The sequence below is a fragment of the Lutra lutra genome, chromosome X, assembly GCF_902655055.1.
Source record: "Lutra lutra chromosome X, mLutLut1.2, whole genome shotgun sequence".
Classification (NCBI taxonomy): Eukaryota; Metazoa; Chordata; class Mammalia; order Carnivora; family Mustelidae; genus Lutra; species Lutra lutra.
In genome coordinates this window covers 16836334-16853061 of record NC_062296.1, presented here as the reverse complement: position 1 = coordinate 16853061, position 16728 = coordinate 16836334, and the positions used below count along the sequence as shown (strand labels likewise).

The 16728-nt window shown below is 41.6% G+C and overlaps 1 protein-coding gene across 1 annotated transcript in view; it reads right to left on the bottom strand.

Annotated features, from left to right (window-relative positions):
- Window positions 1-14478, bottom strand: part of PLAC1 (placenta enriched 1) — a 180723-nt gene extending 166245 nt beyond the window's left edge. Inside the window, exon 1 of the mRNA XM_047715792.1 lies at window positions 14412-14478. The gene's annotated coding sequence lies outside the window, so the exon portion shown is untranslated. The remainder of the gene's footprint in view (window positions 1-14411) is intronic.
- Between the last annotated feature and the right edge of the window lie 2250 nt (window positions 14479-16728).

The window sequence follows — 16728 nt, the reverse complement described above, 5'->3', positions numbered from 1 at the left end:
AACTCCCACCCCTCTTGCAGAATGGCTTCGTTTGCTTGCCTGACCTCTGCCTGGTCTCCCCAGGGCGGGTTGCTTTGTTCTCCCTCAGCTGGCCAAGCTGGCCAGCTGCCTAATGGTCCCAAGAGATGGAAAGGCACCCTTTACCTCTCTCCGGTTTGGGGCCATTTTTACTGCCTCTCTGGAGTTACCATCAAGGACTTTAAAAACATCTTGGTAAATGCAGATGTAGAGGCTAGATAGGATTGTGGTCACCTTGGCCTTCATTTTTCTCGCTGCTTGCAGAGTAGGAAAATTCAGTGCTGTTTTTGGATTTGACCCAACACCTTTTCTGTCCAGAAAGCCAATAACTCACTCTCAGAGTGACTGGTTTGGCTCTGCTGGCTATGTCACGTATCATATATTATAGATGATCTATCATAGTCATTGGCAAAGCTAAGCAATGCCCGAACTCCACTCCTAGATCCCAGCACCGACTGCCAGAGGTAACCATACAGTAACATTAGAGAGACGTGGTGGGCTGTTAAACCCATCTGCGTGATTTGAGGTGAAAGTGTAGAAGACTTCCAAGTTTCTTGGATTAGTATCAGTAGAATTTCTTTTGGACTCTAAATACCTCGAAGGACCATATTTTCTACATTACTTGGAATCTGTTTTCACATCAAGTGAATACTGTATACAGAACAGTGTGCTCAACGTTCAAGGGGCTACTACCCAGGTTTTAGGAAGGGATACACGGCATGTGCTGTGGAAAAATGATAAACAATCCAATGTAGTACAGGCTAAGTCAAAAGGAATGGTATAGAGCAGACCGCAGATGCACACGGAGGACTTTATCCTTAGTTGATGTATAACTGCTTAAACTCATTTCTAAGCACTGCCCTTAGGCCTTTTCAATCAGGACAATGACATACTCTGGGAGAGGTGGGGTGGAACGCCGCTGACCACCTAGAGTTAAATGAAACCTCATTAACCCATTGCCAGCCTGCACCCAGAGGGCCCTGTGCAGTCGCTGGCTTCCTGTGGCTAACATTGGTCTCTCTAGGAGGCCAAAAAAGTGTCTGCCAGGTGGCTGGCACCTCACCTTGCATTCTACTGGGGAAGGGAAGATAAATAAACGTGGAAGAAGCTGGGAAGACCGGTGACCTGACCTCCCTGGGAAATACCCCGCTATATTTCGAGCCGCCTGGTTACTCAGCTTAATGATTTTAAAAGAAGACATTATGTTGTTCAGTGGCCTGTAGTGAAGGTTGCACTCTGCCAGGGAAGAGAAAATAAATGTCTGTGGGAGTGGGGAAATAGTAGGGACCTCCTTGGGAAATTCTCTGCTGATCACTTAGCTTATTAATTTTTAAGAGACATTCTGCGAGCCTGTAGTCAGGAAATGTGCTGTGGGGAGGAAGAAGCCATTTAGCAGAGACGGGAAGACCATCAGCCCCTGGGAACCCACCAGGAGCATTTACAAGGATGAAGACACAAGCGTCCCATTTTCTACCTCTTCACACTTTTCCAAGCACTTTCACGTGTACTACCACAAAAGCATAGAATTTGCCCCACCTCAGAGTGGGACTTTAGGCCTTATCCATGACTTTAAGGAATTACCCAGTATGGCCTCCCGCCCCAGGCAAGACTGTCACCTACAAAATCCTTCTCGCTGAATTTTCAAAGAAGCACTCCACGGAAGCCAGCTTAGCACCTTGCAGCATCTCTATCTTGGAGAAAAACCAGCTGAGGGCCTAGAGAGTTCCAGAACAAGATGATACAGTCAATTCGTGACAAAACTGGCCTTTGACAGGGGAGTCCCAGTTCTTTCCAAGCTATCACTTTTATCTTTATCTTTTATCTTTATATCTTTATAAGATATAAAGATATTTTATCTTTAAGGGGATAGATTCTAGTCAATCTTCTGGTCCTTACTATGTAATTTGGTACCGAATTGTTCGCTCATTGCTTTAGAAGTTCCAGATCAGTTAACCCAACTAGAGTACAAGATCCCTGGAGATGAGACTCATATCTCCTACTGCCTTTGAACCTCTATCCTCTCCCCACCTTACCACCAATGTTAGGAGTCCCTGGAAGATATTTAACAAACGCCTAAAATGAATGGATTAACATTCGGCAATTTCTGAGTTAGTCATATTATATCTTAAAGGTATGCCAGATTCTACTTTCCACCATTACACCCTCATCTTTGGAAATTTCACTTGGTTGTAGGGCTACTTAAGCAGGTTAAAATACTCTGGTATCAGGGCTTACATAGGGGGAATGTCTTGATATAGCAGATCGCCTTTCTCGATGGATGAAATAACTGATAATTACCTAGGTCTGATATTGGCAAGTTGAGGATCCAAAATCTTTATTTCCCTTAAAAGCCCTGGCTTACTCTGTTCTAAAGAACAGAGTAATTGTATTGCCCCTTTCTGGCCATTGGAACATTTTAAATAAGACATGCTGTGCTCGTATTATACCTTAATGTGAGAGAAAGAGTTCTAATCAGGGTTATTTGTCATGGGCTTTTGACATAAACTAGTGTCTTCCAAGAGTATTAGGCCACAGTAAAGATAAGAATCAAAGACAAGACTCAATTACACAGAAATATCCATAGGACTGACTACTTAGCCAAAACATGCACTTTTTTCTGAGGTTAAAATTTGGGGCTTGGTAAGATATTTCTATTAAAAAAAAAAACAAGATTTGGGGCACCTGGCTGGCTCAGTTGGTGGAGCGTGCAACTCTTGATCTTGGCGTTGTAAGTTCAAGCCCCACACTGGGTGTAGAGATTACATAATTTTTTTAAAAAAAATCTTTAGGGCCACCTGGATGGCTCAGTGGGTTAAGCCTCTGCCGTCGGCTCAGGTCACGATCCCAGGGTCCTAGGATCAAGCCCCACATCAGGCTCTCTGCTCAGCAGAGAGCCTTCTTTCCCCTCTCTCTCTGCCTGCCTCTCTGCCTACTTGTGATCTCTGTCAAATAAATAAATAAAATCTTTAAAAATAAAAAAAATAAAAAACAAACATAAAATAAAATATCTTTAAAAACAGCAAAATTTTAAACTGCTGTCTATACCTAGACTTAAAAAAAAACCCTCTCTTTAGTTCATAATTCTTTTGATGTTGTTGACATACAGAAAAACCCTAGCTGATCAGTTTCCATTCCTCTCTGCTCATTCTTTTAATTCTCCTTTCCCACAAACAGAATCTATATTGCAATAAGCATCTTCCCGCTACTGCCACCCAAGGAATCTGGAAAGTGTGTTAGTTAAGCAGCTATGAGTTTTCACAGTGCTGTAATTTTTATAGCTATAATGGAGCCTCCCGTCACCACCACTCCTATACCAGAGATGGGTTAGCTACCCCCAAAAGTCTTTCAACAGGAGAACAAGGGACAGAATCTGGCAGATTTACCCTAACCAAACACCACCTAGGCAAAAGGGGCCCAACCTGTCTGGTGAGATTCTTTCAAACACATTTTATACTATCCAGGCTTAAATTCACCAGGGGGAAAAGAAACCAACACTGAAATTTACCAGGAAACTTTTAAGGTAGAGTAATAGAACTGCTAAGATACACTTAAACATAATTTTCTAAGCTTAAACTGCATAATAATCTTTTCCAGATCCTTTTAGTTGACGTCTTAGTCCAAGAAAAACCTTATATGGACTTGCACACATTTAGCCTGGTGCAAATCTGGCCCCTATCAAGCCCCTTAGACTTGGCCCCGCGCAAATTCATGCTGTCAACTACAGCCTGGCTCCCACCGTGGTCCCGTTGCTCCTTACAACACCTTACCCTGTGAACATTCCAGTCTTTCTCCTCAGGCCCCCAAGGCCTCTACCTCCCAACTCCCCATTCTTAGTAGATGAACTTGTCAAAGGTTGCTGAATGAAACTGAAGCTGAGAGTGAACTCTTTTAGAGACTGGAGGTGTGAGAGATCTCCCGCTTCAGATGAAGACTCTTTTTTCCTCAAGACTCTCAAAGTTATCCCTCCCTCTCTGCTTTAGAATTAGTTCATCCCTTCCCACCTTCCTCCTTCCACATTTCTCCTCTCCCTCTACACTTGCACTGTCCTATCTGGCTAGGCTAGGACATGTGTCCTAGAACATGTGGCTATTTAAATGTAAATGAATTAAAATTAAATAAAATTTAAAAGTCAACTTTGCTATTGCCTCAGCCACATTTCAAATGCTCAGCAGCCACTCGTGGCTAGTGGCCACTGTATGGGGCAGCGAAGATACAGAACATTTCCATCGCTGCAGAAAGTTCTATGGGATAGCAATGATCAGTAGGATCCTCCGGTTCATTACCTAGCCACCGGCTCTTCAATCTCAGCACAACGGTGACAACTACCTTACAAATGACCATCCTACCCTTGTACCTAGCAGACTCTAAATGTCTCCACCATTTTTTTTGTCAGTCATCACCCTCTTAAAATGTCCTCTCTCTAACCTATTCCTCCCACCTCGGGTCCCTGGCATAGCACCACTGCTGAGGTGCTGGTCAGATGAGACCATGAACTTCCCTCCTTGATCATCCACTCCAGGATCCTTGCTATGCCTCCCTCCTGTCCCCAAAGTCCCGTCCTCCATTCTTTCTGCCAGCCCTCCTCTAACGAGCTCGTCTCCCATTGCTCACCTTTAACTAGCTGCTCTATGAAAACGGGATTCAATCTCATGGCTCAAGATGCTAATTTCTCACCTACATGCCTGGCATGAAGAGTCAGGGATTGAAGGGGCAGAAACAAAGACATGGGATGGCTCTGGCCAAAGGAACTTTGCCTATATAATAATCCTGCTGTAGTCTTTCTTCCGGCTAGTTTCAAAGTCTCAAGAAGGCACAGAAGTTCTTTTTCTTTTTGATTTCTTCTTCCTCCTTTTGGAGGGCGGGTATTAGTACCCACCCTCCAAAGGGCGGGAGTGCATTAGTACACTCCACACTGCCACTACGTAGCGAACTACACAATAGTTGTAGATCAAAACGGAAAAGCAGGCACTAAGGTAACACAATGCGGCAAGCCTGAAGTCAAGGAAACGGACAGGACAACACCTCCATCCCTTCTCGAAAGGAACGCATAAAGTACATTCTAACCTTTAACAGCGTATGACATCTATAATTAACATGAAGGGATGTCAGAACTTGTTTTCTCCCTTTGGCTTTTTTTTTTTCTTCTTCCAGCAGACACATTGCTCTGTTGATCAGAAAGCTAAGAAAGCAAGCAGGTAGAAATCTACAGCTCATTCAGCTAAAGGAAGATTAAAATAATAGACCACACAGTGCATGGTGCTGGAGTTGGTCACACTTAGGGACAATTACATCCTGACCAATGTTCCTCTCCAGCCCCCACAACCCAGCCTTATTGAGGTATATACAGTTGACCCTTGAACCACTGGATTTGAACTGTGTGCCTCTACTTATACATGGATTTTCTTTTTACAGTATAGTACTGTAAATGTATTTTCTCTTCCTTACAATTTTTTAAAATACATTTTATTTTAAAAAATATTTTATTCATTTATTTTGACAGAGAGAGAGCATGCAAGCAGGGAGAGGGGGAGAGAGAGAAGCAGGCTCCCTCCTGAGCTGGGAGCCTGATGCAGGGGCTCGATCCCAAGACCTTGGTATCATGACCTGAGCTGGAGACAGACACTTAACGATTGAGCCACCCAGGCGCCCCTTCCTTATGATTTTCCTTTTTTTTTTTAAATTTATTTGAACGACAGAGATCACAAGTAGGCAGAGAGGCAGGCAGAGAGAGAGGGGGAAAGCAGGCTCCCCACTGAGCAGAGAGCCCGATGCAGGGCTTGATCCCAGGACCCTGGGACCATGACCTGAGCCAAAGGCAGAGGCTTTAACGCACTGAGCCATCCAGGCGCCCCTCCTTATGATTTTCTTAATAACATTTTCTTTTCACCAGCTTACTTTATTGTAAGAATACAGCATATAACACACACAGTGTACAAAATACGTGTTCATTGACTTTATGTTATCAGTAAGGCTTCTGGTCAACAGTAGGCTGTTAGTCGTTGAGTTTTGGGGAATCAAAAGTTATACATGGATTTTTAAAAAAGATTATTTATTTATTTAGAGAGTGCATGTGCATGAAGTGGGGGGAGGGGCAGAAGGCAATAGGAGAGAAGGAAACTCTCCACTGAGTGTGGAGCCAAAGCCGGGGCTGGATCTCACAACCCTGAGATCACGACCTGCATGGAAACCAAGAGCCAGGCACTCAACTAACTGAACCACCCAGGCGCCCCTGTCAAAAGTTACACAAGGATTTTTGACTGCACGGGAGTAGGGGGTCAGTGTTCCTAACTCCCGTGTTGTTCAAGGGCCAACTATAGCTGACAAATAAAATGGCAATGTATTTAAAGTGTACAACATGACAATTTGCTATATGTATACAATACACAAATATACAAATATATATTGGCTATGTGTATACAATCAAGTTAATAAGCTTATCCATTACCTTACCTACTTTTTTTTTTTTTGTAAAAATGCTTAAGATCGACTCTCTCGGCAAATTTCAAGTACCCAACACAGTATTATTAACTATAGTCACCATACTGTATATTAGATCCTCAGAATTTATTCATCTTATGACTGGAAGTTTGTACCCTTTGACCAACATCTTCCCATTTCCCCCACCCTCCAGCCCCTGGCAACCGCCATTCTACTCTGTTTCTATGAGTTTGACTTTTTTTTTTAGATTCCACACATAAGTGACACCATACAGTATCCGCCTTGCTCTGTCTCCTGACCAGCATTCCTGAAATGTAAATTCAACACCCAAAATCCGCAAGTGATGCTAAGGACCCACGGAAACCGGAGAAATTTACACCAGACGGATATGGGTCGTCCCAAAACTCAGTGATCTTTGACAGCTACAAGGTCAAAGATGGTTTTTCACAGTGACTTGTACGAAGTTTGCTTATAAAAGAAAAACAAATTTAAAAGCGAGCATTCAGTTATATACAAGGTAATCAAAGTGGCAAAAATAATCTCTAAAGTGAGCATTTACTAGGCAATTTGGGTTAAAATGATATAAAAGGCAGATTGTTTGGGCCAGTATATCTGCTTTTCTTGCACTTGAAGAAAATTTATAGATGAAGAAACTGCTTTAAAAAAAAAAAAGAAAGAAAGAAAAAGGAAAGCCTCCTTTCCCACAGCCTTCTGCCAAACAGATTCTGTTGCTAGGTAAACATAAGCTACCAACAATTTATGTACCAATATATATAGCAAATTGTAGCTGAGAGGAAGCTCGCTCGCTTATGAAACAGATGGTAGATTTGTGTCATGGCCCAAGAAAGAACAGGGCTTTGCCACGATGAGCCATTGCAAGTCTCCCTGACAATTTCCTTGCCTAATAAACACTCTGATTTTTTATGCTGTGAAGCTGGAGGAGCGTGGAATCATGTAGAAAAGAAGGGAGTAGGAAGGAATGGCAAAGATGATGCTGAGAGTTGGAATTACTGGTTTTAAATTTTGTGTTTAAATATATGGTAACAGCAGTATAACCAACACAGCTCATAATATATCCCTCAGGCTTGCCGTGCGAGTTGAAGTCAAATTTCATACGCCCAACTACATCAACTGCTATAGCACTGTAACAAATTTAAGAAAGCCTGGTCAGGCAATCAGGGGCGGAACAAGAGGCTATAATCTTCCGTGAGAGAATGCAGCCATGCTTATGAAGATTTTGCAAAAAGAAATTTCAGCAACTTAAGCCCTTGCTTGCAGCTCATTTTCTCATCCAAACTAAACTGGTGCTTGTGTAATAAGCAACTGGTTCACAACTGGACTTCAACTGTCCACCATATCCTGGAACAAACTGTTGAACCACACTCAGATCCACACTGACATCTGCAGGAAACTGACACGGGACTTCTATGAATTGACTTCTAGACACAGATTCTCAACCATTCATCGCAGTAGTGTGTGAACCCACAAAACCTAAATACCCCGGAAGACTGTTTCTTTAAAAAAATACTCACAAAGTTTAAGCCTTTTCAGAGACTAAAATATTGTACCTAGAGCCTGAACTCAATTACGCAGAGAAAACCCACAAACACAGAGCTATGTCTACCTGGTGTATTTAGGGTGACTTTTTATTTTCACTTTAGAATGTTCTATTTTCCAGTGCTTTTTATGTATTCTCCAACGACCATATAGCACTTTTATAGGAAGTTATCACTACCCCAATTTTTACCTCCAATGCTTCCTTGTCCCAATCTGTATTTACGTTCATCAAAGCCTTAAAACAAAACAAGCCTGCAGAGCACTGTTTTGCTAAGCAGCGTGCTTATTTTAAAGGCTCTCAAAACTCCTAAATACACACGAAGAGATCTATAGCACACTCAAACTGCTCTGGTCTAATACAAGTGTTTTTTTTTCCTACGGGACCTTTCAACTGAGCAAAATGTCCAAGTCACATTTATTGGATCAATCTCTAATTACAATATTATAGAAAACAGGATCGACTACCAAGAGGCTCCTTGTACAATGACTGTCTGGAGGAAAGCCTGTTTTTCTGGGCTTGAAAAAAAAATCAAGTGACTCATTCAAAGTCTGAGGTAAAAATCAACATTTGAAGAAAGCCGTATTCTACGCGTTAAAAAATTAAGTGTAATAGAAAAACACACTTACAGTTGTGCTACAGAGCAAATGTTTATTGATGTATTTATTTTGGGGTGCCTGGGATGCATTTGCTTGAAGATCTGGAGCTATGGTTGTTAGAGTTCCCAAGTGAACTCACAAAAGGAAAGCTCAAATACTGTGGGTTTACAACAAAACCGTAGGAGGCGATTTCAGCAATGAGATCAAACAAATGTAAGAATCTTCTTAGCAATAAACTAGTCCTCAGTTTTCTTGTTTGGGTGCGTGAGAAAATAATTCTAGAAAGATAAGCAAGCAGGACTTTTTCCAGCACTTTTCATTGTTGGTCCCTAATTCCCCTTTAAAACTCGCAACTTCTACTTATTTTTGATTTTACGCTGATGGGCCTTGCCTAACCTTCTACTTTAGGTAATAAATGGGTAAAAATTGGAACTCGGGGAGAAAAATTAGGAGAGAGATTTTGCAATAAAATTCGTGTAGGCACCCAAAAAAGAGACTGGGGAGAGGGAACTAAAGGAACTATGGATGTTGCCTCCAGTTGACTCACCCAGTCATTCATTCAACTATGAAGTGGCAGGACCCAAGCAGTTCATTCATTCAACTATTCAGCCCTCTCCCCAAGGGTGCCACACGGTCAAGTTGACTGTATATTCTCAAAATCATATGTGCATCTCTCTCTACTATGTGTGAAGTGGAGTATCTTTTCACATGTTTAAGGATCATTTGTTTATTCTGTGATTTGTGAATTCATGTTTCTACACATTTTCCTTTCAGTATTTTCAGCCTTGGACCCTGCTGTGAAATTCAAGAGCTTTTTATATATTGGGGATATTAGCCTTTCATGTAGGATATGGTAGAAGTATTTTTCTCCAAGTTTTGTCATCTTGCTTTTGACTTTGCTTATGTTTTTTGCCGTGCAAAAGTTACTTTCATTTTTATGCAGTTGTCATTTTCCATCTTTTTTTATTACGTCTGGATTTGGAGTCATATGCAGAAAGGCTTTCCCCATACCCAGATTTTCTTCGAGCACTTGCATGGCTTTATTTTTTACATTTAGATCCATTTGAAGTTTACTCCAGTGTACAGTGTAAGGTGTGCAGCCAAATTATCTAATTTTTGTGGTTATCCAGTTATCCCAACAACATTTATTAAAATGTCCATCTTTGCCCCAGTGATTTGCTTATTATTATATATTAAAAATAATTATGTATTTATTTATATATAAGAATATAACAATATATAACATTTTACATTTATTATTTATTATTATATAATATTTAAAATTTATTATATATTAAATTTTCATATACACCTGAGTCTACTTCCAGACTTTCTGCTTTATTCCATTGACCTGTCTGTTCATGCACCAGTACAATAATGGTAACAAGTTATAACACACTGAATAATAATTTAACAAAATAATTTGAAGTGATATGCAAAAAGAAGGGGGGCAGCTTTCTTTAACAAAATGGTAGCTAATAAATGACAGAATTAGGAAAACATCATTTTGCAGCCACCATTAAAAACTGATTCAGGGTGGCGCCTGGGTGGCTCAGTGGGTTAAAGCCTCTACTTTTGGCTCAGGTCATGATCCCAGGGTCCTGGGATCGAGTCCCACATCGGGCTCTCTGCTCAGCAGGGAGCCTGCTTCCCTTCCTCTCTCTCTGCCTGCCTCTCTGCCTACTTGTGATCTCTGCCAAATAAATAAATAAAATCTTTTTAAAAAATTTAAAAAAAACAACTGATTCAGATAAGCATCACTAATGAGTGCTAAAACTATCCGGTGAAAGTATTTGGGGAATAGGACACGTACAAAGTCACACCTAGTTTTTAATGTCAATTCATTAAGTACAAAGGGTAAAGAGTACCTTTCCAGTGGAAGAATCTGGAGAACACTACTTTCACCAAGTGATCAAACTTGGCATCACCAACGGGACAACTGATGTCACCTACCTCCCGATATGGTACAATGGGAATCACCTACATGGTATTCTTGCCAAAAATGTTTAACAATTCACTGAATCTAATCATGAGGAAACAATCTGAAAAATCCAAATTACAAGACATTATGTAAAATAACTGGCCCAGGCTCTTCAAAATAAATATTTCATGAAAGATGGAAAAAGTAAGGGACTGTTCTGTAAAAAACTAAAGGGGTGTCTGGCTGGCTCAGGCAGTACAGCATATGGACTCTTGATCTCGGGGCTGTGAGTTTGAGCCCTACGTTGGGTATAGAGATTACTTCAAAAAAAAAAATTCTAAATCTTTAAAAAAAAAAAACAGAAGAGGGGCGCCTGGGTGGCTCAGTGGGTTAAAGCCTCTACCTTTGGCTTGGGTCATGATCCCACTGTCCTAGGATCGAGCCCCACATCGGGCTCTCTGCTCAGCGGGGAGCCTGCTTCCTCCTCTCTCTCTGCCTGCCTCTCTGCCTACTTGTGATCTCTGTCAGATAAATAGATAAAATCTTAAAAAAAAAATAAAGAAAACTAAAGAGACAGGACAAGTAGACAAATTTGCATTAACTTTGATCCTGAATTTTGGATGCTCTATTCAAAAAAGAAAAGCTCTGGGGCAGCACTTCGGTGGCTCAATGGGTTGGGCATCTGCCTTTGCCTCAGGTCATGATCCCAGAGTCCTGGGATCAAGCCCGGGATCAGGCTCTTTGCTCCGCAAGGGTGTCTGCTTCTCCCTCTCCCTCTGCAGCTCACCCTGCTTGTGCTCTCTCTCTCTCTCTCTCTCTCAAATATATAAATAAATTCTTTAAAAAAAAAGAAAAGAAAAGCTCTAAAGGAGATTATTGGGGCAATTTGAGAAATGTGAATATGGACTATGAATTAAATAAAATTATCTTATCGATGTTAAATTTCTTGGGTGTGCTAATAAAATTGTGGTTATATAGGCAAACACCTCTGTGTCTCTGTGAGACCATTCTAGACCAACTGATCGATTGCCTTCCAGCTTGCCCATAAATTCATGAGGAAAAATGAACAACTATGGTTACAAGGCACTAATAAGCTTTGGGGGTGGTGGGGAGAAGGGGGAGAACACACAGTCATAGCTCATACAATGATATCGTCTGTGTAAAACTTTGGAAAAATGAAAATACTGATGCATTTGTTTGCATAACTCTCTGTAAGGAAACACAGGAAACTGAAAATACGACCGTCTGGGGGAAGATTAACTAGGGTGGCTCCCATGAAAATGGGAGGGACACATTTCACTGTCTACTCTTCTGTACCTATGGAATTTTGAAATGTGTGACTTTATTTCCAATAAATGAATAAATAAATAAATAAAATCTGTTTCTTTACTCAAATCTTTTTAGAACCCTTAAATCATCTCTAGTGGGTAATAGGAACTCTCATACCTTACAGGAGAGATTATAAATTGGTACAATCTTGGGGGGGTGGGGGGGTGGTTTTAAGCAGCCCCTATAAAATATGTAAATGCATATGCAATGCACAGACTGTCTCTGGAAAAAAAAACCACCAGAAGCTGGTAACACTGGATGTGTCTGAGGAAGGACCTTATGGAACTGGGGGTCAAGAGTAAAAGGAAGACGGACTTTTTTCTATATGCCCTTTATGCTACTTGAATTTTTTACACTTAAATTGTATTACCTTTTCAAAAGGAAAATAATGAGTAAAGTGCACATACCCTTTGACCCAACAATTTATCACTTCTAAAAATCTCTCCTGCAGAAATACTTACAGAAGCAAAAATAAATGTATATTACTACTTAGGTATACTAATAAATTATAAAGAGCCTAAATGACCATCAAGTAAGGATTCGTTAAATAAATTATGGAATGTTTGTACAAGGGAATAATATACAGTTGCTAAAAATGAACCCATAAACCATCACCCAGGTCAACACAGAACATTCCAGAACTCCTAAAGTACTCCCTAATGCCTACTTCAGCCATTCACCCCCTATGAATTATCACAAACTGAATAAACCCATATAACCATCACCAAGGTCAGCATTGAACATTCAGAACTTTTGAAGCACCCCCTAATGCCAATTCCAGTCATTTAACACTTTATGAATTATCACAAACCAAACAAACCCATTTAATAAATCACCCAGGTCACAGAAAATTCCAGAACTCCTGAAGCGCCCCCTAATGCCCACTTCTAGCCATCCACACTCTATGAATTACCACACACTGAATAAACACTTGTAACCATCACCCAGGTCACAAAGAACATTCTAGCATCTTCCACAGAACATCCAGTTTGTGCTAATTCATCAAGCAGTACACTCTTTTGTATGTATGCTATAATTCAATAAAAATCTCTAAAATATGCATGCGTATCTATTATAAATATGTTTGCATATTATAAAAAGGCTAATTAAGTATACAAATCAAAGTACTACATTATAGATGAGAAGGCTGTGCGGGGAGGAGTTTATTTACTTTGATTCTAGAAGGTCTGAAATCTTTATAGTGAGCTTTTTTCTTCATAACTGATTATGATTATTTCAAAATGAAAAACTAATGAAGAAAAATACATACAAAAAAAAAAAGAAACTAATTTTAAGTACAGCTACGAGACATTAGTTTTGTCCTTGAGGACAAACCACACACCATCAGGATTATAAATCCTAGAATTCTTGACCCACCACCTGCAACAGTCAGCGTCCCCCTTCCCGCCACCCCTAGCCCATAGATCTTGAGGGAATTAAATGCCTAAAGAACCGATTCAAAGAAACACTTTACCAGCCTAGGCTTTCACCTCAAACTTCGATGTAGTTACTAGATAACTAAAAATATAGACTAAAAATTTTATAGAACAAAAATTCCTTTTGCCTGAGACACCTGGGTGACTCAGTTGGTTAAGCGTCTGCCTTTGGCTCAGGTCATGATCCCAGCGTCTCAAGATCAAGTCCCACAACGGGCTCCTTGCTCGGCAAGGAGCCTGCTTCTCCCTCTGCCTGCCACTCCCCTGCATGTGCTCGCTTGTGTGCACGCTCTCTCTGACAAATAAATAAAATCATTCATAAATAAATAAAACCATTCATAAATAAATAAATAAATAAATATGCCCTTTTGCCCAAAGCAGACAGGCTTCAGTGACTCAGACTAGAAACTTCTTTCTTTGAGGCTGACCTTCTGACCTTAGCTTTGGAGCCCTAAACACTCTTTCAGTCAGAAGAGAGGTAAGGAAAGAAACTGAAGAAAAACTACACGTAGGGAAGGCAAGAAACTTTTTAGGGTAACTGGACAGTCCTAGTTTGCCTGGGACTTTCCTTGTTTTAGCACTGAAAGTCCCCCGGAAACACCTCAGTTCCAAGCAAATGAGGTCTCAAGTCCTCTTTAGGCTCCTTTCCCCCTGAACCCCAACCAAGTTCCCCCTTGACCTTGATGTGCCAGAGGGGTTTCTTCTTCTCAGAAGCTACAGGAGAGGTACCAGACTTCTTTTACCACACTTCACAGAAGAAAAGCAGACTGAGAATCCCAGAGAGGATTCAAGAGGCACCCAAGAAGAGCATTCCACACAGATTCAACAGCTTTTAACCTCGTCATACCATCAGCTCCACACACCACTGCGACCCAATGCTTTCTCTGGATCTAAATTCTGATTCAGATTTTACTTTGAAGAGAAGGGGCCATATCTAGGGACCACTCCTATCAACTCACTTTTTGTTATGTTCATTGCTTAAATACACGTTATTTTAAAATATTGTTTGCTAAATCTATGCCCCCAGAAAACTTCACATTACTGTCATCAATGGAAAACCAGTCCCACATGCCACAAACAGAAAGTACACATTAGGTATAACTTAGAAATATTACCTAAAGGTGGTACTTCTTGACGCAGACTCCTCAAGCGAGTTTTCCTCAGCAATGTCTGGAAGAAGCCTGAAGCTCCTCCTAGAGGTCAGTGTGTGGTTAACACTTTCTCAGGGATTTCTTCCAGCTCCTTCCACAGATGAGAGTAATTTTCTTTTAGCTCCCCCTATTGGTTAGAGTGTGGGGTTACTGTTCAACCAAATTTTATTGAGTGACTGCTACGTTTTGGATACAGTGTTGGCGCGGAGGCTACAAAGCTTCGAGAAAATGGGGAGCGATTTGGGGTTATAATTGAGCAAGGGTTGGAAGAGAAGGGAAAGAGGAAATTAGGATATTTAAGCCCAAACTGTGCTGCTTGTCTAACCTTCCTCTGCGCCCCCCCCCCCCTTGATTTAAGCCACAGCAACTTGACTTTTATGCCTTCCACCTCACCAAAAGCACACTCACGAAAGTCTCTAGGAGACCTCATTATCAGGCCCAATGGGAAGTTTTGGTCCTCATTTTAAGTGACCGTGGAGACGACTCTCCTTAGCTCCGCTGAGAATGTTGGCTTGCTTCTGCAGGTTTTTCTCCTACCTCTCTTGCCGCCCCATCTCTCCTTCAGCCTGTCTCTTAGCTGTTGTGCTGGTCAGGACTTTGTCCTTAATCCTCGCCCCCATTAATCTTGCTACTTCCATCCACGTGCACAGCTTTCACCTCCTAAAAAACCACATGCGGCCCCTGTTTCTCTCTCCGGCCTCCTTTTCTTCTATTAGCAAATTACTTCTCTCTGGGTGATGAATTCACCTGTGTCCCATTTCCCTCTACCCGACTCCCACCGGCACCCCGGGTTTGTTCTCCCAGATTCAGCTTCCGGGTTATCTCTTCGAGCAAGCATTCCAGAAGCACAGCCCAGGTTATGTCAGGTGCTCTCCTTCCATGTTCCCCCACTTCACCCAACACCAGAGTGTCGACTGCTCGGTCTAGTTCATTTATTGCACCTGGCTGGCATGAACGTAATCGGCATTTAGTTCCCAGCACAGGGCTAAGTATTTGTCACATTGATGAATACATGAAATCCCTGAGCTGTGAACCATTCAACACAGAGGAAGAGGAGCTGGAGAGGGGTGGGTAGACGGGATGGGTAGGAGCCAGGGATATTTAAAGCCGGAGTATGTAGCCCTTCTTCCCTTTCCCTTCTGCAGAGGCAGCCGGGGCTGGTGGGACTGGAGCGACATCGGGGTCAGCGCAAGGAGATGGCTGCAGCTGAGGAGGCAGCCAGGTGGCAGGGTCAGAAATTGTTTACGTCCAGGAGAGATGAGCAGTCATACTGAGGATAGAGGGTACCAGGGTTGTCCCTATCAGAGGATGGAGTTACAAATATGGATAGGATGGGCACTGGAAGGAACCCTGTGGCATGGAACTGGAACTGGAGGTACCAGTTTAAACTCATTTGTAATAGATGAACAGGTGTGTGTGTGTGTGTGTGTGTGTACACATTTACATAGATTTTCTCTATGCTGAAAAAGCCTTTAAACCATGATGCCCTGGTAGGAATGATTATACTTGGTATAGGTGTAGTGCCTATACCTTGGCTTTGAAATACCATTTTCCATTAAAAGCAATCGGGGCTCCTTAGAGAAATGTCTGATCCCAAGGCTGGGGCAAGGAAAGTATGAATCTGGGACATCTTAAGCCAGGTTGTGAAACACTGCTCAAAAAAACCCCCGAGGTTTGTCAAAAGGACACAGGAGCCAGCTTGGAGGGGCTCTCAACTGTGTGAATATCAAAATAATGAAAATGATTTTTAAAGACTTTATTTAGAGAGAGAGAGTGTGTACACACATGCGTGAATGGGAGGAGACGGAGAATCTCAAGCGGACTGTGCTAACAGCAGAGCCCCAAACAGGGCTCCATCTCAAGACCCTGAGATCGTGACCTGAGCCAAAATCAAGAGTCAGACGTTTAACCAAATGTACCACCCAGGTGCCCCAATAATGAAAATGATTTAAAACCCAATGACTAAAACAGGAGTTCATGAGTCCACACTGATGCAAATAAATGGTGAAGGGAAATTCCTTTTTTACAGTAGAATGCCAACTAGTAAATGTAGAAAGAATAATAGAAAGAGGGTCACGATTAGGTGGCCATCCTACTACCATCGGGCATGGAAGATTAATGGATCCTAAAACTAGCGAAAGTTTGAGGACACAGGATACTTAATACACTGTCAAAGTATCCCCGCACAAAGTATTTTATTAATTTCAAAGGGAAAACTAACTGTACAAGTATCTGGCAGACACCACCTTAACTGAAGGATCAGGGTTACCATCACCAGTAA